The following is a 27,029-nucleotide window of genomic DNA, read 5'->3' on the forward strand; positions in this document are numbered from 1 at the left end:
AACCTTATAAATACCCCGTCTCCACCAAGAGGAAAGGGGATCGGAAAAATCAGGAAGGGAAGGAGAGAGAGAGAGAGTTTGCACGTGTAAGTTAATCATTTAGAAGAGAGAAACATGTAAACCCAAAAGTCATTCGACTATTCGTGTAACCGTGAAGAATATAGTAAAACAACAAACCCCGTGGACGTAGGCCTTAGTGCTGAACCACGTAAACCTTGGTCTTATTTACATTTCAACACTTTATATTTATTTATCCCCATGGATCTTTACTTATACGTTTTGTTTTCTTTGCTTGTACTTATATCCCGTGCGCAAACGCCTCGCATGGAGTTGTTAGATGAGGCTATGATAAACCCGAAGGTTTTGAGCCAATGAATCAACACTTGGATATCATCATCACAAATCTCCTTAGATGATGATGATTGATTGTGAGCATTCGGATCCCTTCGTAATTTGAGTGTTCACACTAATGCCGCTGCTAGATATGGCTAACATATAAAACAAACTCCAAAAAGAAAGCGCGGCGGAAACGTAAATTTTTAACTGAACGAAACCAGAGAGTGGGAATTCTAATTCTGAGAAACACTAAAAAAAAGAACATGAAACATTGAGATATTGGATGGAAACATAAAATTAAAAGAGATTGTGAGGAGTTGCTGGCTAAAGATAAAAAAACATCGCTGGGAGTAAACTATTTCACGAAAAAGAAGGACGACACTAGACAATAAATATCTAACAAAAAAATCCCAATATAGCTATTATACGGAGGTATGGAAAGTCGACACAAGTACATCAAACTGGGTGATAACTATTCCACATAAAAAAAAAACAGACAGGAAACCCCAAAATAGTTACCATGTAGAAGAAAATGTACGAGAAGCCGACAAATTACAACAAACCATTGTGAGTTAACTATTCTAAAGAAAAACCCAGACCTTCATCAAACTGACAAAACTTCAAAATAGTCAAACCACAGTGTGGAATCTTAAGCAAGTTTATCAAAAAATTATTTTATAGCAAGCAACACCAAGACCAAGAGAGGCCATCAAGAGGAGGAAGATGAACTCTCGTCATAAGGACACAAATCAATACTATTTTTGATTCAATGGTTTCTATTGGGGCTACATGGCTGGTAAGCCAAAGGGAATTATCCGGACATGGGGGTAATTGTTTTCTTAAATTTGATCTAGAAATTTCTGAAAATTCGACTATGAGGTAAGAAATTATAGACAGAATCTAAACAATGAAAGATGAGAAAACTTATTGAATCAATGACATGCACGGATTAGGAGATTGAATTTATTTGAAATCAGCTGAAGATAACTTGACTCGGTTTTGAAACCAGTTTTTTTTCTTAAATGTACCAGAACCCATCTTCCCGTAGCTTTTAGTTTACTCACCTATAACTCTCTCCCCCAATTTTAATTATAAAACCTATATTAATATTAATACCACTACTGATAATTAATACAAGTTTTTATTATTTATTTTAATTTTAAACGTCTTTTGAATTTCCTCGTATTTATTTACTTATCAAAATTTAATAATAATTATTTGATAATATTTTTCACTCTAACCTTTTACCAAGTCATTTGAGAAGGATATCAAAAGGAGCAGATCTGAGCTTGCGAGGACCAGACGGCGATGAAGATTTCTCTGATTGTTAGGTTTTTGAAGAGGAAAACTCTGTAGTGAGACATTTACAACCTATTGATATGCGCTATAGGAAGTCCCAGGTTCAAGTCCCCGATGGCGCAATATTACAGAATTTGGCATAGAAGATAGAGTGATATTGCGCCTCTTGCGACATAATTACCCCCTATCCGTTTCGGATTCCTTGGCTGGTTCCTCATGACACTCGCAGGTAGGCTAGCACGACAACTTGTTCAACCAGTATAGTAGTATACTATTGGAGCTTAGTTTGTTAGGGTTCCAACTAGTTTCTTGTAATAATAATACTATCTAATAATATATAAATCTTCCACTGTTGGAGCTTAGTTTGTTATTATTCAAAAAGAAGTGGGTGCTTAGCTTGTTGTTAGACTCCCCGCCATTTCTGTTACCGCTTTGTAAAGAACCTATCTTTTTTTCTAATAAAATTTCCTTAGTGGAAGCCTGTGTTGGGTTTTCACACCTTATGGACCCAACAGTCCAGCTGATCCCCTTAACCATTAGGGGGAGCTTCCTAGTAGCTACCTAGTTACGTAAGGAAAAGGAAATCGAGATTTGTATATAATCACTTCTCCGTGAGAACAAGAAGGAAACCGTGATGAAAACAGGAAGGTTTTTGTTGCTGTGAAGAAAAACAGGAAGAGAGAGGGGAGCTTCCAAGTTGTGTCTTGGTAATGATTTTTTGAGCTTGAAGAACAAGTGTGTTCTAGCGAAGAACCAGTTTGGTTGGTGAAGATTTATCCACCGCATCCTACATCTATTCAGAGGAGTGTTTTCTAGGGCTTGTTCAAATCCTAATAGTATTAAGTTTCATGTAGCGCTTTCAAAACTAGCAGCTGACTAACCCAAGATATTAACTTAAATAAAGAGGAACTAAGAATCTAAATCATATACTTAAACATTCAATTAAGAAATCTGCTACAAAACTTAACCCAGAAACTATCCCCTCTCCGAAATACATATACAAGAAATTCTCTCAAGTGATACATATACAATAGTCATTTGGTTTTCAAATAGAATACACAACATAATAAACATAGCAGAAGTTAACTAATTAACGGAGTCAACTCCTCGAAGCTTTCGCTGCGCAACTCTGATCTGTCTCTGTCTCTGAAACTGAAAGTGGGAAAGGTGAGCACATCATCCCTAGAAGGGGTGCCCAACAGGAATAACATTTAACTTTAAAGAAATCATGAGCAAGATTTGGAAACCAATTCATGTTCTCCTAAACGTCAACAAGTGACCAAGTCACTTGAAATACACAAACATGTATATGGACAAACTCCTTCTTCAAACAATGTATACCGTGGTTGTGCAATTCCGAACTCGCAAATCCACACCTAATCGTATGTATGGATGTCGACAGTTCCGAACTCGCCAATTTCTGACCAATATATCATAAAATCTCTAGGTATAAATGTGAAGGGGCGTATCCTATATATCACAGGTGGAAATTTTTCTTTCCCATAAAAATTCATATTGACATTCAAACATTACAAGTCCTTTCCAAACCATGGAAAGATTATAAAGAATCAACTGAACACTCATAACACAAATTAAACAATGCAAGAAATGCACGAACATATAATGCATGAGTTTGTTAAATATAAAATTTTGTAAAATAAACAAACAATGGTTTCAAAAGAGTTAAAAGTATTCCCACCTCTTTTAATGACAAACCACGCCTACCTCGAGATCCGCGATTCACCGATTCATCCTTTGAATCCATCGTTGTTAATATAGACTAACTGTTAATCACACAAGAAGTCTAAGAATCTAGCTAAAAGGCTCACACAAGAATCATACAAGTCTATCTAATGATTCTAGGCCCATCTAAGGTTCTACACCTTTTATTTGTCTATCTTTAGCAAATCTTAAGTTTACTAATTCAATTAGATTAGATTTATAGTCCAGTAGCTAAGTCTTAAGAATATCTACAACTTTGTAGAATGAACCAAATGCTAATTCGGAACATAAGGGGTCCAAATATCAAACTAAGGAAACTAACTCTAAGCCCAAGTTGACTAAACTCGTCCCAATAACTCAATTCCTGGTCCAACTGAATAAAATAACGGTCAGTAACGGTCATACTAACGGTCACAGGTTAACTAACAGTCAACATAAGTCAACAGTCAAAGTCAAGTCAAGTCCAGGGTCAAGTCTAGACAAACTGAAATCGGTCAACTGGGTCAGCTCAGGTCAAGACAGGGAACTCGGTGAGTCAACACGATTCAACTCAGTCATATAAACTGAGTCAGACATAAAGGAACTAAATCAGACTGAATATGTTCTGTCAGACATGTATAAGGTTCAGGCATGAGACATAAGCACAAGCCAAAAACAGTTGCAGGATCATTTTATCACTAATCTAATTTCAAACCTACATCTCAGTTCAACTTCAATTTACTCTTCTTTTACATTACTATCCAAATTCTATGTCTACAAAAACATTATAACACATTCAATCTAAAACAGAACTCCATAATTCAATTACAACATTAAACTAAGCTTACCTAGATTCGCAGTTGCAGGCTTTCACTAAGGCCACTGCTGAAACATGAATACAACTAACCACTCTCACTTCATCTCTGTGATTACAACTCCAGCTAATCCTTAAACCAACAATCCACATAGCACCAGCAACTCTAAATATGCAATTTAGTTGCATCTCATCCCAACTATTATCTCCACTTGATAGACACATTTTTGTGTCTAAATTGTCCTCACTGTCTGTATTATTTGTGCTTGATTTTGTACTTAATATGGAGTTTTATGGTTGCACAGGTGTTTCTAGAGAAATACAATTGTGTGGAAAAAGTTGCTCGAAAAGTGTTATTTGGACCATCGGAGGACACATGTTATTCGGACTCTCGGTTTTGGATAAGGGGCACCTTCTTTACTGTTTGCACCCCAGTGTTAAAGGCACCCACAAAATGGATTAAGTGCACCACCATCTTCTTCACAGATAAACAAATTGTGGCGGGAAAATGTTTGGTTTCACCTGGGATATTTTCGATCGATATCTGAAGATTTTCTATTGGAGATTTAGCTGGGTTCGGAATCGTATGGGCCTAACACATCGAATCAGGGATGCTATGGAGTTTCTTTTCAACAAATCCACATATTTTAGTTAATACAGGGAACTGCATTCAAGAGGATTATCACGGATATTTGATGATACGTATTGCATGGGAGAATATTTTCTTCTTTACTCAACAAACTTCGACCTCATCAAGCCAAGATAAATAAGGCCATCTCATAACACGTGTGTGACAAGAAAAGGAAAGCTACGTAGAATATAAAACATGACATGAAAAATACTCGGGTTTTGGTGCTGCTGTCACACGTTGTTGAGTTATTTTTGGAAGCTGCGAAAGTTTGAATCAATCTGTACTGTGTAATTAACGTGTTTGAAGCGTACTGAGCTGTAGCAGGCATGTGAAAATCAGATAAAAGGAAATAATTCCCGTATAATGACAGAGAAGAACAATGGAGAATATCTTGCATTAATCAGAGAGATTTGGATCCTGTGAAGTATAAATAGATTTCTGGGGATTCTTAGAAGTAGGGGGAGAGTTTGGGAAGCCTTTGGAACACCACAGAGGCGAAACACGATCACCAGAGAAAACTGCTGCTGCTGCTACCATTGAAGAACACGAAGAACATTGACCAACAAAAGCAGTCGTTTTTGCTACAGTATTTGCGACTGCTCTACGACAGTCTTAGATCTACAGTAACAGTGACACATACTCTGTATCGTTCTTTGGTTTGCAACAATTATAAGCGTTACGAACCCGGTTTTGAAGTATTTCTCCCTTTTCATCATTTGTAAACACCATTTGAGCAATGAAATCAACTTTTGAGCGTGTTTCCAACATGATAATGAGCTAAATCTCCCACAACCAAGGCAATGAGGAAACTATTTACGCATGAATAATTGGTAATTATTTTATTTTATTTTCTCTAATTTATAATTCACTTAATCACTGCTTTTGCAGAGTTTTAAATTGTTTGCATAATTTTCTTAATTAGTTGTGATTCAATCTGATAGGTTATACTTTGTTTAGTCAATTGATAATCTATGCTTAGGGAATACAATTGATATTTGAGGATTTGTCTGATTATTTGTGAATTTAGAAATAAGGGACTTAAAAGATAATTAGAGTTTTGGATTATTTGCCATATTTTATTCATGTGTGATAGTGGAATCAGTGTCTTGGTTATTCCTAATAATCTTGATTAAGTTTTGTTTGTTTTTAAATTTCATTAAATCTAAATTTTTTTGCTTTCACAAGTCTCAACGAACTTTTTACTACAACTCAATTTGAAATCACATCAATTTTTGGCGCCGTCGACGCGGACTTGTCTTTAGGCTAGAGTTTTTAGATTTTATTTTTTTTAGGTTTTTATTTGTTTTTCATTTTTATTTTATTTTTTCTTCTTTACGTTTCTGGGTTTTTGTCTTTTCCTTACAGTTTTTGGAATTTGGAGCGAAAGAAAATTTTGCCAAAGCTTTTGGTGAATACTTAAAGATTTGGAGTAAAAGCAAAGCGAAATGAGCGAAAGAAAAGGAGAATAAAAATTAATTAAAAAAAGAGAGAGAGAGAGAGACAATTTTTTATTTTTATTTTAGAATTTCTTTTAGATTATCTTTTTCTTTTGCACTTTATTTTTCGGACTTTGGACTGTGGACTTTGGGACTTTTTTTTTAAAACCCTACGGATGGGTAATTAAATATCAATTGTTTTGCAGAGAAGGACGACGATTACGATATCGCCTCGGCTCCTAGGATTCGTACATGACATAGGAGTCGTGGCCCGAGTCGACTTCAGCGGTTCATCCCCCGTCTGGTACGGGAGGTAAGTTTGTCGAAACACTCGCGAATCTCCTGTCAGCGAGTTACTATATTCCTTCGTTTGCATATATGCTGAGGATTTGAAAACGTCTGCTTTAATTTCCTAGTAAAGGGAAAGGACTGGCCATACAAGATAAGGGTTCGGATTTCATCACCGTTCCCTTCTTGCCCGCCTTAGGAAAACGAAACCAAACGCGGACCTAAGCCTAAAATTTGACTAGAACGAGACCTATAGGGTAACGAGCTTAATAGGAAAGTCATTCAAAAAATATTGGTTACTCTTTTAAGCATGTTTCAAAGTTCATGATAGTTTCTGCGAGTTGAATACGCCGCCTTGTAACGCCGGTGAGGCCTTGGGTATCAAAGCTCCATTGAGCTTCCGCCGTCTCTATTCAACTTACTTAAACTCGGATTGATTCCAGAGGGGTTTGCTTAAATTATAACGAATTCCCATTCGAATGATTAGAAGATTGTCTAGAAAAAATATAAGTGGATCCATCATGCTTTTTATTTGCTAGAAATCTTTAGGTTTGCTTTGGTCGAGTCAGCCTGCTTTATGTTTGCATATAACTTACCTTCCTTTTAGGATTTCTTTCTTTTTCTTTTGTTTTTCTAGTGTATGCCCAAGGTTATTAAAGAGAGGTCTTGGAAAATAAACATTATAGGTCGTTCGATTAGTGATAAACCTAATAGTTCTTCTTGTGAAGGCGGGGAGCTCGAAGACTCTTCTTTTGATTGCCCTATTTATGTAAACTTCAATTTTGAGAATCTGTCTCTTCGTGAGGAAAATACCCCTAGTACTTTAGCTGTGCCAGCGGTGGAAACTTTGAAAGATTACATGTTCCCAACTAGGTCCACCCGAGCTTCGTGCATTAAATTTCCAGCCACTACGGCTAATTTCGAGATAAAACCTAGTATTCTTCAAATGATCCCTATATTCTTAGGGAAAGATGATGAGAACCCTTATTTTCATATTAGGGACTTTGAGGAAATTTGTGGGACAATTAGAATAAAAGACCTTACTGATGAAGTCTTGAAACTTAAGATGTTTCCATTTTCCTTGAGAGATAAAGCCGAGACCTGGCTGAACAACCTACCATCTGAATCCATTGAAACATGGCAGGAACTTATTACTGCTTTCTATATGAAATTCTACCGTAAGCATAAAACTACATCTGTTAGGCATAAAATTAGTGCTAGTGTGCAACAAGAGGGAGAGTCTCTTTATAAGTTCTTAGAGAGATTCAATGATCGCCTATCCCAGTGTCCTCACCATGTATTTGATAAGATGAAACTCGTAGAGATTATTTATGATGGTTTAGACTATTCAACCAAAGCCATGGTTGAGTCTATGTGTGTTGGTGAGTTCACTAGTAAAAGTGTTGATGATGCTTTCACCTTCTTAGGAGCTGTCGCTGAAAAATCCCAACAGTGAGATTCTTGTGTTGAACCCCCCTAAAGACTCTTGGTCAATAGAAGTAGCACCAATGTGGTAGATACAAGATTCGGGTCTGATGCTAAGTTTGCTGCTTTGTCTAGAAGGTTAGAAGATTTGGAATTGAATCATCCTAAACATAAGTCTCTTGTTGAACCTGATGATAGGTTTAGATCCTCTCAAGTGTCTAGTTGTGGAGTGGTACCCAATAACTCGTTTTGGGAAGGTCAGGTTAGTGACGAGCAAGCCCATGCTATCTATAACAATGCTAGGTTTGAGAACCGTCAGAAGTTTGACCCATACTCAGAGACTTACAATCCTAGTTGGAGAAACCATCCTAATTTTTCTTGGTCTAAAGGTCAGAATCAAGGACAGTCTAGTAATTCTCAGCGTCCCCCAGGTTTTGGTTATGCTAAGAACTCTTCAGGTCAACGCCTGTTTCAGAATGAGAAAAAGATCTCCACCTTAGAAAAAACCCTTACTATGTTAGCAAAGAACCATGAGATGTTATCAAAGAACCACTGTGGTTTTCAAGAAGAAACCAGGCAGAATTTTAAGAATAATTCCCAGTCTCTTGCTAATGTAGAACTTCAAGTCGGCCAAATAGCTAAGTTTCTTAGTGAAAGGGAAGATGGAAAGTTCCCTAGTCAAACTGATCCTAACCCTAAAGGAGAGAAATCATACAATCATGTGAATTCTATAACAACCCTTAAGAGTGAAAAGAAAGTTAACAATAAGGTTGCCATGCCTGATAGTGAACATGCTGTAGTTCACCCTTCTGAGCCAGAAAATGAGGAGACTGATAGAGTCTCCAAAGAAACCAATGAGGGTCATGTTGAGCCCGTCTTTGTTCCCAGATCCCCGTTTCCCCAGCTGCTAGTTCCAACTAAGAGGTAGTCCAACTTTAATGATATATTGGAGGTTTTTAAGCAGGTTATTATCAACCTCCCATTGTTAGATGCGATTAAGCAGATTCCCGCTTATGCCAAGTTTCTTAAGGATATATGTAGGCGAAAGAGAAAACTTAGTGTCCATAAGAAAGCCTTCCTAGCTAGTCATGTGAGTTCTATTATTCAGAATACCACTACTACTAAGTATAAATACCCAGGGTCCCCTACTATTTCTTGCACAATAGGTAAATACCGTGTCGAGAAATCTTTGCTTGACTTAGGAGCCAGTGCGAACTTACTACCATACCATGTGAACCTTAAGCTAGGACTTGGTGAGATGAAACCTACCCAGATGACACTTCAGTTAGATGATAGGTCCGTTAAAATTCCTCTTGGTGTGATCGAGGACGTTCTTATTGAGGTCGACAAGTTTATTTATCCAGTGGATTTTTTTATCCTAGATACCCAACCTGTCCGTGACCCAGAGAACCAAATACCAGTGACTTTAGGTCACCCGTTTTTAGCTACATTCAATGCGATCATTAAATGTCGAAATGGTATTATGAATTTGTCTTTTGGTAATATGACTATTGAGCTGAACATTTTTAATATTAGTAAGCTACCCTCTGAACTAGATGACTCGAACATAGAGGAGGTGAACATGATAGGAACATTAGTCGAGGAGTCATTACCAAACACTTTGTTAGAAGATCCATTAGAGAAATGCGTAGCTCACTTTGGGATTGATTTTGATGATGATAATGTGATTAATGAGGTGAATGCTTTGTTAGACTCAACTCCTTTGTTATACACTAATAATGGATGGAAACCTAAGTTCGAACCACTACCAGTTTCTAAGTCTACCCTAGTTCCTTCGTTAGAAGAGCCTCCTAAGTTGGACCTAAAACCATTACAAGATACCTTAAAATATGTATTTTTAGGCCCGTCTGAGACTTTACCTGTGATTGTAGCATCCGAATTGGATAGTGATCAGGAAAGTAGGCTAGTGTCTGTCCTTCAGAATAACAAGGAAGCTTTAGGGTGGACCATAACAGACATTAAGGGTATAAGTCCTACTGATTGTATGCATCATATCTATTTAGAGAGTAACAACAACCTTCTAGGGAGATGCAACGTCGACTGAACCCTAATATGAAAGAAGTAGTTCGAACCGAGGTTCTTAAGTTGTTAGATGCAGGCATTATCTACCCCATTTCAGACAGTAAGTGGTTCAACCCCGTCCAGGTTGTTCCCAAGAAATCCGGTATTACTGTAGTCCAGAATGATAACAATGAGTTAATCCCAACCCGGGTGACCACGGGTTGGCGTGTCTGTATTGACTATAGGAAATTGAAAAAGGTCACTAGGAAGGACCACTTTCCCCTTCCCTTCATCGACCAAATGCTAGAGAGATTAGCTGGACGTAGCCATTATTGCTTTTTAGATGGATACTTCGGTTATAATCAGGTTGTTATTGCCCAGAAGACCTAGAGAAAGCTACTTTTACCTTTCCCTTTGGTACCTTTGCGTATAGACGCATGCTTTTCGGGCTATGTAATGCTCCTGTGACCTTTCAGCGTTGTATGTTGAGCATATTTTCTAACATGGTAGAACGGTTCTTAGAGGTCTTTATGGATGATTTTTCAGTGTTTGGTTCGTCTTTCGATGAATGCTTGCATCATTTGTCATTAGTTTTGACTAGGTGTAAGGAAAAGAATTTAGTGCTTAATTGGGAGAAATGTCACTTTATGGTTCGTTCAGGAAGTTCTAGGGCATATCGTATCTTCGAAGGGTATAAAGGTAGATAGAGCCAAAGTTGACCTTATTAAAACTTTACAGGTCCCAAAAACCGTAAGAGATATTAGGTCATTCTTAGGGAATGTGTTGTAGTTTTGAAAGTGGTAGTAAAAGTTCGTTGCTCGGACTTGTAAAGATTTAAAATAAAAATATATACACAATATTTGACACAGGATCAAGAGACACTAGGACACAGGATTCCACCATTAATCATTCACACAATGCATATATTTATTCGAAACAATTATAGCTCAAATCATAAGGACTCTCATTCTTGCCAAGGTAGATTTTTAGAATATTTATTGTATATCACTAGCATGACGCATCAAAAGCACTACGACCAAGCATACATCATCATACGATATCACAACCAATTAAGAAAAATCATAAATCGATTAATAAAAAGTGCAAGTAGTCAAAAAAGAATTAATATAATTATCATATGCGTAAAGAACGGCTTCCTCCATCATCCCAGTGTTGGGGTTTAGATACTCATATTAATTATGTTCTCAAAATACATAATTGATGCTCAAAATTTGATTAAAATAGTGAAAAAGTATAAAACAGTGAATCTACGACCCACAAAAGGCGTCACAAATCAACGATAGAGTTGTACTGCTGTAAAACAACGATACTTAGCTGCTGCTGTTGATGCTGCGGAAAATAAGACTGCTATGTGCAGTTTGTTCTTCGTGTTCTTTAAGGTCCTCTAATGGCAGCAGCAGCAGCAGGTGGGAATTGCTGTTAATCCTTCTTCTTCGCTCCTCTGCGTCCCAAACCTTCCCCAAACTCCTGATCACCTTCGCTAGGATACCTGAGCAACTATTTATAACCCGACAGCACTGAAATATCTCTCCATAAATTCATATAATCCTCCATTACTCGGCATTGATGAAGAAAATATTCTCGTATATATTTCTTCCAAATTTCGCTCTTCACGCGTCTTTTGGTTGTAAAACTTCCTAAGATAGAGCAACAATCAAAGACAAGATATTCTCTAACTAATTGGCCACGTAAATTCCAAGTTAGAATCAAACAGAATGGATATTATCTTCTCTTCCCTGTTTAGCTTTATCTTCATCCCACGGCTTTGCTGGCCCATTTTGCTCGATCAAATTGACCATACTAATCCTGTCTAGTGTATTCAGGCCCAGCCCAATCGTTTCTAGCGATTGAATCTTGTTGAAATCCCTCCAACAATCCGACCCAAAATCAACAGCGTGCATGTAAGTATTCCCGCCAAAACCAAATTCAAACAAAGAAGATGACCTCCCCCTATCCAGTTCAGGGGTGCGAATAGCAAGTGGTCACCCCTTATCCAAAGCAGAGAGTCCGCATAACATGTGTCCTCCGGGTGCCAAAATCAACTTTTCGAGCCGAATTTTCTAAAAAAATGTTTTATTCCCAAAAATGCCTACAAATACATAAAACACCAAAATTAGTACAAAATCGAGAGACAACAATATATAATATTGAGATCAAATTAGACACAAAAATGTGTCTATCAAATACCCCCAAACTTATTATTTGCTAGTCCTCGAGCAAATTTATTCTAGAAAGGAAAATCATTTGAACCCCTAGGTGGCCCTAGTGGCGGAGTGTTGTCTCCGGAGGGTTTACCAGAGGTGTACCCACAAAACCAATACTCCAGACCCTAGCTATTTACGCAAAATCTTGGAAATCACTAAAGAACCTCCTTGGTTGGCATACTTATTAATTATAGGAGGAAGTACCCTGATGCGAAATTCCAATTACTGTACACGAGTTTTCACTCAAGCATACTAAAATTCATATAAGTGACAGAGCTCTACTAAGATAGTTTCACGATGGACATCATACTCGGAGTCAGAGTAATCACATGAAAAGATTAAGAAGATGGAAAAAGAAAAATGTAGATGGTTGAAAAGTGAACGGTGTTTCCCATATCTGTCTGAAGGCCTCTGCCAAGGTGAACCTAACCTAAATGACTGAGATACCGGTCTGACTAATGTTAACACACTGGCATATACAAGGGAACCAGTGGTCAATAATCCTAACTCTAGGTCAACACAACTGGCATATACAAGGGTACCAGTGGTCGACTTTATTAAACACACATTTATTTAAGAACTAACAACATGATTGGACCTTGTGGACCCAAGCGCATGTTTCTTGTCAGAAGATTACATGGTAATTCCCGTGGATCCTGCATTCAACGCTTGTTTAGGCGACGGAGACAAGGAGAACACACACATATTGATATCCAAGTGTTAGTATTTATTCCGATTGGTCTACTGTTTTTTTTTTTTTTTTTTTTTTTTTTTTTTTTTTTGAAAAGGTAACTCAGTCACTCTATTTCACCCTAGCAAAGGTAACAACTTGAATCGTGTGCCCCACCAAATCACTTGAAATAAAAGAAAACTGAAAATAGAAAGTGAAAAGGATTCGACGAGATATGGCGAAACTATCATGTTATTTCTAACACCTGAGCTCTGTGCTTTTATGAATAGACTCTATAGATGTTTCCATATAGTCAGATTGGTTCCTCAACTCCTAAAACAAAAATGTTTCCATCCACTTAGATTGGTTAGTGCTATCCTTAATAGGCGTAAATTTCTAGGCTCTGGAGTTTATTTATTGCAACTAAAAGATTTTCCCATACCCCCAAACTTAAATCTAACATTGTCCTCAATGTTCTAAAGATGAAACTAAAAGCATGAACAAGGAGAAACTGTTACCATTTGAAGCGAAAGAGTTAAGGAAAGATATTACCGTGTTGCATGAGCATGGGATACCTCCCAAGAAGTGCTAAGTTTAAAGTCTTCAGCCAGACTTAGGAAAGGATTAGTCAACTCGAACCATAAAGTAACAGTCGAAATAACTGTGGGTCTTCAAAACTAAATAGAGCTGACCAAAGGAAACTGCAATGAACCAAGAAAGTGAACAAGACTAGCATGCCCTTACTTAGTTTCCTGATTAAGAAATTTATATCTAATTGTGGTTCAGGTTCAGGTTCTATGAAAGGGTCTAAATAGAAAATTTTCATTGGCTGCGTTTCTTCATAGGTGGGATCCGAATCATTAGGTACTAGAGTTTGGAAAAACTCAAATATGATCTTAGAAGCGCACAATAATAACCTAAATAATTGAGGATCCTCTAAGTCAATAAGATTTGACTTACATAATTGACCACAATGAGAGTAGTGGTCATTCTTAGGCAAATGTGTCGATTCTAATTTCCTAAAGCATTTAGGTTTAGTCTCACAACTTAATATTCGACACATTTGGAATATAAACGTTCCCACAGTTGGAAGAAAACTATTTGGTGGGAAAATAAAGTCAATCTGGGGATCATAGCCTGGGAAAACCACATCAACCAGAGGATGGGTTTCTAACGATTGAACTTCTTCCTGGACATCATTAGGTTCGGGAAAACGAGTATGAAGGTAATCTTGTAAAATTGTCGAGGCAGAGATATCAAGTACTAAGTGAAGGGACTTTCTGAGAGTTAAAGGTAAGGCACTGGGAAGGTGATAATCACCCCCAAACTTAGAGTTTTCAGTGTCTCTAGATAAACTAGTTACAATCTCCCTAATTTCTGGATCATTAGATTCTTGAAAATGGTCAATTGATTCTTCTAATTTATTATCAGGTAGTGCAACTTTATTCATCTCTACGGGTATATCTTCTTCATCTAATACTATTGTTTCTAAGTCGCTAGACTCTAAAACAACATTTTCGGAATAAACTCGTTCCTCTAAACCACTATCGGCTTCGTAATCAAAAGGAAAAACTACATCGTCTAAAACAGTGGTATCCCTAATCAAATCCTCGTCCTTTTGAATAGGTGAATAATCATAAAAATTACTTGGATTTGAACTAGAAATAATATAATCATTGTAAAGCTCAATTGGAGTATCCATTTCCTGACCACTATTCCTACATAAGTATGATTCTCCATCAACACTATCCTCATCATAATAACATGAAAAAGATCGAACCTCATCAAAACAAGTATTGTTACCAATTCTAACCTCGTCATCTTGATTATGCAAATAACTATCCTCATTTTTAAGGGTATTATTGAAAACACTATATTGGAAAGTAAGATTATTTCGAGCAATTCTTTCGTTCGTCTCAGCCATCAGCTTGAGGGATTCCTCTATAGAAAGTTCACTCATTATTATAGTTCTTTCGTCTATAATTACACTATTCATCTCAGCTAACTTACGCGTCGACTCAGCTAACTCCCTGAGGGACTCTTCTAAAGGAGGAATAGGAACAGAGGGATCATAAAAAAAAATACTTTTCAATAGTTTGATTGTATCCTCTAGATACGAAGAACTAGTACTATAATCTTCTTGCTCGTAAGACTGATGCATATGTGGATAGTAATTGGGCTCACCAGGGTATGACCCATATCCTTCCAAAGGATGGCGTTCCCAACCACTATTCCCAACATGGTCATAAAAAGGATGATGTCCATATTCAAATTCAGGTCGATACTCATTGTATTGGCTTCTATCATACCAGTTCGACATTCTTAATTGCAAGGGAATTCTACACAATCACAAACAAGGCTGACTCGACCAAATCAAACCTATAGAATCTAGTAAACAAAAAGCATGATGGCTCCACTTAGATTGTTTTCTAGACCAGCTTCTATTCCTTCGAAAAGGAATTCGTTACAATTTGAGCACACCCCTCTGGAATCAATCCGAGCTAATGTAAGTTGAATCGAGGCGAGGGAAGCTCAGTGGAGCTTTGATACCCAAGGCCTCACCGCTATCACAAGGCGGCGCAGTCACGCATTCAACTCACAGAAACCATCATGAACTTTGAAGTGTTCTTAAAGAGCAACTAATATTTTTCGAACGAGTTTCCTATTAAGATCGTTACCCTATCGGTCTCGTTCTATTCCAAATTTTAAAGCTTAGGTTCGCGTTTGGTTTCGTTTGCCTAAGGCGGGCAAGAAGGGAGCGGTGATGAAATCTGAACCCTTATCTTGCATTGGCCAGGCCTTTCCCTTTACTAGGAATTTAAAAACAGTCCAAATTCGTCCTCAATCAATGAATCACCTTAAGGAATACAATAACTCGCTTACAGGAGATTCGCGAGTGTTTCGATGGACTTACCTCCCGTACCAGACGAGGGATGAACCGTTGAAGTCGACTCGGGCCACGACTCCTATGTCATGTACGAACCCGAGGGGCCGAGACGATATTGTAATCGTCATCCTTCCCTGCAAACAGTTTATATTTAATTTTTTTATTTTATATACAACCCTCCCGTAGGGTTTAAAATTAAAATAAATTGTCCAAAGTCCAGAATAAAGTCCAAATAAAAAGTCCAAAAATTAAAAAAAAATATGACAAATAAAGCCTATTTACAAATTCTAAAAATAAAAAAAAAAATAAAAATAAAACCTATATACAAAAAAAAAAATAATAAAAATTAAATCCTAAAAAAAATATTTTGTCTTTTTTTTTTCTTCTCTTTTAGCTTTTAGCTTTTAGCTTTAAGCTTTTTGTTCCCAAGCCCTTAGTATTCCACTTCGAACCTGTAAATCAAAGACACAAAAAGAAACGTAAAAAGGAACAAATAATAATAAAAAAAAGTAAACCTAAAAACAAATCTATAAACAAGTCCGCGTCGGCGACGCCATTTTGTTGTAGTTTTGAAAGTGGTAGTAAAAGTTCGTTGCTCGGACTTGTAAAGATTTAAAAATAAAAATATATACACAATATTTGTCACAGGATCAAGAGACACTAGGACACAGGATTCCACCATTAATCATTCACACAATGCATATATTTATTCGAAACAATTATAGCTCAAATCATAAGGACTCTCATTCTTGCCAAGGTAGATTTTTAGAATATTTATTGTATATCACTAGCATGACGCATCAAAAGCACTACGACCAAGCATACATCATTATACGATATCACAACCAATTAAGAAAAATCATAAATCGATTAATAAAAAGTGCAAGTAGTCAAAAAAGAATTAATATAATTATCATATGCGTAAAGAACGGCTTCCTCCATCATCCCAGTGTTGGGGTTTAGCTACTCAGATTAATCATGTTCTCAAAATACATAATTGATGCTCAAAATTTGATTAAAAGAGTGAAAAAGTATAAAACAGTGAAACTACGACCCACAAAAGGCGTCACAAATCAACGATAGAGTTGTACTGCTGTAAAACAACGATACTTAGCTGCTGCTGTTGATGCTGCGGAAAATAAGACTGCTATGTGCAGTCTGTTCTTCGTGTTCTTCAAGGTCCTAATGGCAGCAGCAGCAGGTGGGAATTGCTGTTAATCCTTCTTCTTCGCTCCTCTGCGTCCCAAAACTTCCCCAAACTCCTGATCACCTTCGCTAGGATACCTCAGCAACTATTTATAACCCAACAACACCGAAATATCTCGCCATAACTTCATATAATCCTCCATTACTCGACATTGATGAAGAAAATATTCTCGGATATATTTCTTCCAAATTTCGCTCTTCACGCGTCTGTTGGTTGTAAAACTTCTTAAGATAGAGCAACAATGAAAGACAAGATATTCTCTAACTAATTGGCCACGTAAACTCCAAGTTAGAATCAAACGAAATCGATATTATCTTCTCTTCCCTGTTTAGCTTTATCTTCATCCCACGGCTTTGCTGGCCCATTTTGCTCGATCAAATTGACCATACTAATCCTGTCTAGTGTATTCAGGCCCAGCCCAATCGTTTCTAGCGATTGAATCTCGCTGAAATCCCTCCAACAATCCGACCCAAAATCAACAGCATGCATGTAAGTATTCTCGCCAAAACCAAATTCAAACAAAGAAGATGACCTCCCCCTATCCAGTTCAGGGGTGCGAATAGCAAGTGGTCACCCCTTATCAAGTGGGTGCCCCTTATCCAAAGCAGAGAGTCCGCGTAACATGTGTCATCTGGGCGCCAAAATCAACTTTTCGAGCCGAATTTTCCAAAAAAATGTTTTATTCCCAAAAATGCCTACAAATACATAAAACACCAAAATTAGTACAAAATCGAGAGACAACAATATATAATATTGAGATCAAATTAGACACAAAAATGTGTCTATCAGCATGCAGGTTTTTATCGTCGATTCATTAAGTATTTTAGCTTAATTTCTAGACCTCTTTGCAATTTTCTTGCAAAAGACGTTAAGTTTGTCTTTGATGATGCTTGTTTAGAGGCTTTTGAGAAGCTTAATAATTTACTCACTACCGCCCCCATAGTCCAGGCACTCAACTGGAACCTACCCTTTGAGATCATGTGTGATGTTTTAGATTATGTTATTGGTGTTGTGCTAGGTCAGTGAGAAAATAAGTTACTTCATGTGATTTACTATGCTAGCAAAACTCTGAATGATGCCCAGTTGAACTATACCACTATGTAGAAGGAACTATTAGCTATTGTGTTTGCCTTAGACAAGTTTAGATCCTACCTCTTAGGTTCTAAGGTCATAATCTTTACTGATCATGATGCTTTGAAGTATCTTCTTTCCAAGAAGGATACTAAACATAGATTGATTAGATGAATCCTATTGTTGCAGGAATTTTCCTTAGACATTAGAGATAAAAAAGGTGCAGAAAATGTAGTAGCAGACCACTTGTCTAGGATTGTTGTGGATACCCTTAATGATTCTCCTCCTGTTAGGGATAGTTTTCCTGATGAACAATTGTTCTTTGTTACCCAAGCACCTTGGTATGCGAATATAGTGAATTATCTTGTTACTGGTCGAATGCTCCAACATTGGGGTAAACAAGATCGTTCTAGGTTTTTAGCCGAGGTGAAGCACTTCTTTTGGGATGATCCTTATTTGTTTAAGTATTGTCCATACCAGATTATTAGGAGATGTATACCTGAGAATGACCAGTCCAGTATTATTTCCTTTTGTCATGATCATGCTTGTGGGGGTCACTTTAGTGCTAAAAAGGCTTCTGCTAAAATATTGTAGTGTGAATTATATTGGCTTTCGTTGTTTAAAAACTCCCACAGTTACTGTGTTACTTGTGAACATTGCCAGAAATTAGGAACCATTTCCCGTAGGAACATGATGCCCTTGAACCCTATTTTAGTTGTTGAGGTCTTTGATGTATGGGGTATTGACTTTATGGGTCCGTTTCCTAATTCTTTTGGTAACCTTTACATCATTGTCGTTGTAGACTATGTCTCTAAGTGGATTGAGGCGGTTGCGTGTAAAACAAATGACCATAGGGTTGTGATTGAGTTCTTGAAAAATAATATACTTACACGTTTTGGTACACCGCGAGCTATAATTAGTGATGGAGGGACGCACTTTTGTAATGGACCTTTTAGGCTTTTGATGAAGAAATATGGTATTACACATAAGGTAGCTACCCCATATCATCCACAGACTAGTGGTCAGGTAGAGGTTTCCAATAGGGAGATAAAGCGTATATTAGAGAAAACAGTTAATCCTAATCGGAAAGACTGGTTGTCTAGGCTTACTGATGCCTTATGGGCTTACCGTACTGCGTTTAAAACCCCCATTGGAATGTCTCCTTATCGTCTTGTGTATGGAAAGGCATGTCATTTACTTGTTGAGTTAGAACATAGAGCTTATTGGGCTGTTAAGCAGCTAAATTTTTCACTTGACAAGGCATGAGCCCATAGGAAACTCCATCTCAATGAGTTGGAAGAGATTCGAATAGATGCTTACGATAGTGCGAAGGAGTATAAGAACAAAATTAAACTTGTGCATGATAGAAATATTTTAAGGAAGTCATTTTTTCCAGGTCAAAAAGTTCTTCTGTATGATACCCGCTTGCATCTTTTCCCTGGGAAGTTACGTTCTCGGTGGAAGGGTCTTTTATTGTTCGCACTGTCTTTCCTCATGGAGCTGTTGAGATCGAGACACCATATGGTAGTAGTTCTTCGAAGGTTAACGGTCAGAGATTGAAACCCTTTTTAGAGCCCTTTCCTACAGGTGATGTTGAGGAGGTCCCTCTGGAGGACCATGTTTACCCTTGATTGACCATCGAGGCGATTGTATGTTGTATATTAGTTTTTGACTTCTCTCTTAACCCAGGTACGATCTTTTTGACTTCTCTCTTTACTGATTCCTCATGTTACTTTGATTTTTGGTGTTGATCTTTCATTAAAAACATTGAGGACAATGTTAGATTTAAGTTTGGGGGTGGGGAAGAAACTTTTTGTTAGCTTTTAGTTGCAATAAATAAACTCCATATCCTAGAAATTTATGCTTATTAAGGTTGGCACTAACCAATCTAAGTGGATGGGAACATCTTGGTTAAAGGAGCTGAGGAACCAATCTGATTAGATGGAAACATCTAAAGAGTCTATTCATAAAATCACAGAGCTCAGGTGTTAGAATTAAAAAAAAAAACATGGTAGTTTCGCCATAACACGTTGAATCATAATCCCTTCTGTTTTTATTTTCTTAAGTGATTTGGTGGGGCACACGACTCAAGTTGTTACTATTGCTAGGGTGAAATAGGGTGATTGAGATACAAAAAAAAAAGGAGACCAGACCATCAGACCAACCGGAATAAATTCAATAAAGTCGACCACTGGTGCCCTTGTATATGCCAGTTGTGTTGACCTAGAGTTAGGTTATCGACCACTGGTCCTCTTGTATATACCAGTTGTATTGATATTAATCAGACTGGTATCTCAGTCCATTAGGATAGGTTCATCTTGGCAGAGGCCTTCAGACAGATATGGGAAACACCGTTCACTTTAGACCATTTTTCTCTTTATCCATCTTCTTAATCTTTCCATGTGATTGGTTGACTCCGGTTATGATGTCTAGAAACTATCTGAGTAGAGCTCCGTCACTTATATATGAATTATAGTATGCTGAGTGCAAACTCGTGTACATCAATTGGAATTTCGCATCATGCTACTTCCTCCTATAGTCAATGTTTGTATGCCAACCAAGGAGATTCTTTAGTGCCTTCCAAGGTTTTGCGTAGATAGTTAGGGTCTGGAGTAAAGGTTTTGTGGTTACACCTCTGGTAAACCCTCTGGAGACAACACTCCGCCGCTAGGGCCACCTAGCGGTTTAACGGCTTGCTGCACGTGCTAAGTGTAGTCATTTTTATTTTCTAGATTAGTTTTGCTCGAGGACTAGCAAATAATAAGTTTGGGGGTATTTGATAGACACATTTTTGTGTCTAAATTGTCCTCACTGTCTGTATTGTTTGTGCTTGATTTTGTACTTAATATGGTGTTTTTATGGTTGCACAGGTGTTTCTAGAGAAATACACTTGTGTGGAAAAAGTTGCTCGAAAAGTGCTATTTGGACCCTCGGAGGACACATGTTATTCGGATTCTCGGTTTTGGATAAGGGGTACCTTCTTTACTGTTTGCACCCCAGTGTTAAAGGCACCCACAAAATGGATTAAGGGCACCACCATCTTCTTCACGGATTAACAAATTCTGGCGGGAAAATGTTTGGTTTCACCTGGGATATTTTCGATCGGTATCTGAAGATTTTCTATTGGAGATTTAGCTGGATTCGGAATCGTATGGGCCTAACACATCGAATCAGGGATGCTATGGAGTTTCTTTTCAACAAATCCACGGATTTTAGTTAATACAGAGAACTGCATTCAAGAGGATTATCACGAATATTTGATGATACGTATTACATGGGAGAATATTTTCTTCTTTACTCAACAAACTTCGACCTCATCAAGCCAAGATAAATAAGGCCATCTCATAACACGTGTGTGACAAGAAAAGGAAAGCTACGTAGAAGATAAAAACAAGACATGAAAAATTCTCGGGTTTTGGTGTTGCTGTCACACGTTGTTGAGTTATTTTTGGAAGCTGCGAAAGTTTGAATCAATCTTTACTGTGTAATCAACGTGTTTGAAGCGTACTGACCTGTAGCAGGCGTGTGAAAATCAGATAAAAGGAAATAATTCCCGTATAATGACATAGAAGAATAATGGAGAATATCTTGCATTAATCAGAAAGATTTGGATCCTGTGAAGTATAAATAGATTTCTGGGGATTCTTAGAAGTGGGGGGAGAGTTTGGGAAGTCTTTGGAACATCACAGAGGAGAAACACGATCACTAGAGAAAACTGTTGCTGCTGCTGCCATTGAAGAATACGAAGAACATTGACCCACAGAAGCAGTCGTTTTTGCTACAGTATTTGCGACTGCTCAACGACAGTCTTAGAGCTACAATAACAGTGACACATACTCTGTATCTTTCTTTGGTTTGCAACAATTATAAGTGTTACGAACCCGGTTACCTTATAGAATAATTCTATCTCTTGTCTAAGCGTAAACAACAAGAAAGAAAGCACAAACCTATATGGATTTCTACAACTAAAATTTGTGGCTCTAAGTTCAACTATGTTGATTTAAGTTCTATCAAATAGGGAAGTCTAAGTTTCTTTCACTAATTCCTATTTTATAAAAAATATCTGTCTCTAATTACAAGGGAGATTCCTACGAATATTTCTAAGTGAGTTTATAATTATCGATTTCCTAAAGAATTATACTAAGCTTCTATGATCGGTCATCTCTGAATGCAGTTTCCCTGTCAAGGTTGGTCAAGCCCAACAATTCCTTCCTACGAACTGATAAAACACAACCTTCATTGTTCCTCAGTGTTGGATTAACTAATTATTAATTTATTAAAATTAATTAGTCTCTAAAATTTTATCGTAATTGGTATAAGTATTATAATTTATTTTGTAAATATATAAATAGTTCACAACATTTTAAACAATTTAGTTATCTAAATTATTACATATTATTTTCAATGTATCTATTTGTTTATTTCATTATGTGACTGGATATAATAAATAACCACTAACAATTTGTGATAATCGTTTGGTATTAATATTTTATTATCATTATAATATTTATTTCTTATTTCTTAGGCCGATAAAAAGTTAATCGTAATTAAATTTTATATTATTGCTAAATAATCCTTAAGTTGTACTATTAATAAAAATTACATTTTGTTGTTACTATCCTATAATTATTATAATAATATTTTTATTATTAATATCGATGGTCGAACTCTTATTCTAACTAGTCTTCCAATTATTATTGAGTCCAAAAAGTATTATTAACATTTATGTGATAATAAATTATTGACCCTACATATAAGTCAAGGTGCTTAAAAAGTATATATGTGACTTTCAAGATTTACCCGCAATACTAATCTCACTATTTTTAGTATTGAATTGTGTACCTGTTCATATTATTTAGATCAATTATTCTCAAATCCATATCAGCTAAATTTATTGGTGTATCCTACAATTTTTACTTCATTACAAACAAACAAATCAATCAAATAATTCTTTTAATTATAGATAGTTTTTAGTGATTAAGATTTATCTCACAATCCAACTCAGTTCTAAACTAATTTATTTCACTAACTAGCACTGGCTAATTTCTATCATTTCCCATATAAGATCTAATAGTGAGCTCTGATACCAACATTGTAGCGCCCCCAAAGCTAGCAGCTGACTGACCCAAGAGATTAACTAAATAAAGAGGCACTAAGAATCTAAATCATATACTTAAACATTCAATTAAGAAATCTGCTACAAAACTTAACCCAAAAACTATCCCCTCTCCGAAATACATATACAAGAAATACTCTCAAGTGATACATATACAATAGTCATTTGGTTTGCAAATAGAATACACAACATAATAAACATAGCAGAAGTTAACTAATTAACGGAGTCAACTCCTCGAAGCTTTCGCTGCGCAACTCTGATCTGTCTCTGAAACTGAAAGTGGGAAAGGTGAGCACATCATCCCTAGAAAGGGTGCCCAGCAGGAATAACATTTAACTTTAAAGAAATCATGAGCAAGATTTGGAAACCAATTCATGTTCTCCTAAACGTCATTAAGTGACCAAGTCACTTGAAATACACAAACGTGTATATGGACAAACTCCTTCTTCAAACAATGTATACTGTGGTTGTGCAATTCCGAACTCGCAAATCCACACCTAATCGTATGTATGGATGTCGACAGTTCCGAACTCGCCAACTGCCAACCAATATATCATAAAAGCTCTAGGTATAAATGTGAAGGAGCGTATCCTATATACCACAAGTGAAAATTCTTATTTCCCATAAAAATTCATATTGACATTCAAATATTACAAGTCCTTTCCAAACCATGGAAAGATTACAAAGAATCAACAGAACACTTATAACACAAATTAAACAATGCAAGAAATGCACGAACATACAATGCATGAGTTTGTTAAACATAAATTTTTGTAAAAAAAACAAACAATGGTTTCAAAAGAGTTAAAAGTATTCCCACCTCTTTTGATGACAAACCACGCCTACCTCGAGATCCGCGATCCACCGGTTCATCCTTTGAATCCATTGTTGTTAATATATACTAACTGTTAATCACACAAGAAATCTAAAAATCTAGCTAAAATGCTCACATAAGAATCATACAAGTCTCTCTAATGATTTTAGGCACATATAAGGTTCTACACCTTTTGTTTGTCTATATTTAGCAAATCTAAGGTTTATTAATTCAATTAGATTAGATCTATAGTCCATTAACTAAGTCTTAAGAATATCTACAACTCTGTAAAATCAACCAAATGCTAATTCGGAACATAAAGGTTCCAAATATCAAACTAAGGAAACTAACTCTAAACCCAAATTGACTAAACTCGGCCCAATAACTCAAGGCCTGGTCCAACTGAATCAAATAACGGTCACTAACAGTCAGACTAACGGTCACAGGTCAACTAACAGTCAACAGTCAAGGTCCAGTCAAGTCTAGACAAACTGAAATCGGTCAACTGGGTCAGCAGGTCAAGACAGGGAACTCGGTGAGTCAACACGATTCAACTCAGTCATATAAACTGAGTCAGACATAAAGGAACTAAATCAGACTGAATATGTTCTGTCAGACATGTATAAGGTTCAGGCATGAGACATAAGCACAAGCCAAAAACAGTTGCAGGATCATTTTATCACTAATCTAATTTCAAACCTACATCTCAGTTCAACTTCAATTTACTCTTCTTTTACAAAACTATCCGAATTTTATGTCTAAAAAAATATTATAACACATTCAATCTAAAACAGAACTCCATAATTCAATTACAACATTAAACTAAGCTTACCTAGATTTTTAGTTGCAGGCTTTCACTAAGGCCACTGATGAAACATGAATACAACCAACCACTCTCACTTCATCTCTGTGATTATAACTCCAGCTAATCCTTAAACCAACAATCCACATAGCACCAGCAACTCTAAATATGCAATTTAGCTGCAGCTGCATCTCATCTCAACTATTATCTCCACTCTTAAGAATTGTATCATCAACATACATAACACCAGATTCAACATATCATTTCAGCTCCCTCATTTAACCACCAGATACAGTTGCAACTTCAACTTCATTTCAATCCCCTTATACCAGTTCATGCATCTTAGCTTAATCACTTCAAACTTCAGCTATACAACCAACAACATCAGTTTAACTTCAACATCATTACTACCCAAACTTATTCATATCCCCCAAACTTTAACAATACTTCGAAACCTGTCTTAACACAATCATCCTCAAAACAGAGTGTCTCAACCAATTGAAATCAATCCCTTCTTCAATCTGAATCATCAGTTCATTACAGCCAATTCCATCTTTGAAATACTAAATCCATGAAGCTCTAATCCATTATTCAACCAATTCTAATTAACCTCAATCAAACCAAACCCTAACTTCTCATATTGACAACTAACTGTTTTTCTTTGGAATTAGACTAATAACCTTCATCTTCACATCATATCGTAAAACCCAACCTTTAATATCTTGTTATTTCACTCAATTACTTCATAATCAACCCAAACTCATAAATTGGGGATGAACAGAACACCAAACCCGATTCAATGATTCGTCACCGAATCAACTTCAAAACTTCAATTCAATCAAAACCCATCTTTAGTTCGTCAATTAAACCTTCAATTTCATCATCTAGTTCTTCATCTGAATTTCCAACTCAAACCCTAATTCAATTCTCAAATATTCTATTCTCTGATTCAACCTCAAAATATCAATCAAACTTGCCAATTTATCAAACTCGTCCTTTAATTCTTTCTTATTCACCCCTAACTGAATCCCGAAATTGATTTTAGGAACCCTAATTTCTTCACAGAATCACTTCTCCTCAACTCAATCGAAGTTTCTAACCAAACCAAAACTATTAAATCATAAACACCACACTCGATTGATTGGTTTTACTAATTTTCAGTGAAGTTCCTTGACAAAGACTTCATCTCTGAATCGCCGGAGAAAAGAAGGAGAAAAAGAAAGAGAGAAAAGAAAAGAGAAATAAGAAAGAAGAAGGAAAGAAAGAAAGAAAGAAAGAAGAGTTATCTTCTCGACCGGGTGTTGATAAGACCAAAGAGAACTGATAAATGCACCCTCTAAATTGTATTAGTAGTCGGGTCGGTCTAAAGAAAAAAGACTATTTTACCCTTCATATTTTTCCAATCATATCTCCTTCCTCCAGTATCCGATTAACACGTTCTGAGTAGTCCATTATGCATAACTTTTTGAGACCTATCCAACAGTACTAGTTTCGTATCTAGACCCTTGTTATATTAATTCCTATTAATTAACATTCGTGTTAAACTAATCGAGTTATTATCAGCTTATACGTCTCTTGACTAGTCTAATAGCGTTGGCGAGCTTGAGGGTCCTTACATTTCACATCTTCCTTGTTTTGTTATTGGTTGAATCTATATAAGTATTTGGTAAAGAATTAGTTATCCATCGTTAACGGTGAGTGAGTAGAGAAAGAGGGCATTGTTATCCAAGTGCTATATGCATTGATGTTTTGTGGAACCCCAATTTGGGAGATATCATTGTAACCTATTATTAGTCATAGTGGAAAATTTCCCTTAATCTTTGGTGTTGTGTGACTGGTATTATTTTCGTCGTATTTAGGGCTGCACATACTCCGGTGCGGACCGGTTCTCTTATGGAACCGGTGTCTGTACTTGGTGTTGACCGGTACCTCTTTTTGAGTACCGGTACCTGTACTTGTACCTGGAGTTGTACCTGTACCGCCGGTACCGGTCCGGTACAAGACCGGTACCGGTTTTTTTACCCGGAAAACGTTACAAATTAATACTAAGTTATACAACATTTCCATATGATCAATGTATCCAAAATAAGTTCAGGTTGCATACATACTTAAGTTCAACATTTCCATAACTTCAAAACAACAATCCAAAATAATTTCAGTTTGCTAAAAAAAAAAAACAACATTTCCACAACTATAAGTCTGTCTACGACAAGTCGATAACGATAAGAAATGAAATGTGAATCATGTGATCATTGCAAACGAAAATGGATGGTTGCAAAGCCTGC

General features: G+C 36.6%; 1 long non-coding RNA gene across 1 annotated transcript; it reads right to left on the reverse strand.

Moving 5' to 3' along the window:
* Positions 1 to 23,175: 23,175 nt before the first annotated feature.
* Positions 23,176 to 26,057, reverse strand: LOC113318730. Its single transcript, XR_003344787.1, has 2 exons — positions 24,775 to 26,057; positions 23,176 to 23,401 (listed from the first exon to the last, which is right to left on the reverse strand). It is a non-coding gene; the product is annotated as an uncharacterized LOC113318730 (long non-coding RNA).
* Positions 26,058 to 27,029: the final 972 nt, after the last annotated feature.

This window comes from Papaver somniferum, chromosome 10 (genome assembly GCF_003573695.1).
Source record: "Papaver somniferum cultivar HN1 chromosome 10, ASM357369v1, whole genome shotgun sequence".
Taxonomy (NCBI): Eukaryota; Viridiplantae; Streptophyta; class Magnoliopsida; order Ranunculales; family Papaveraceae; genus Papaver; species Papaver somniferum.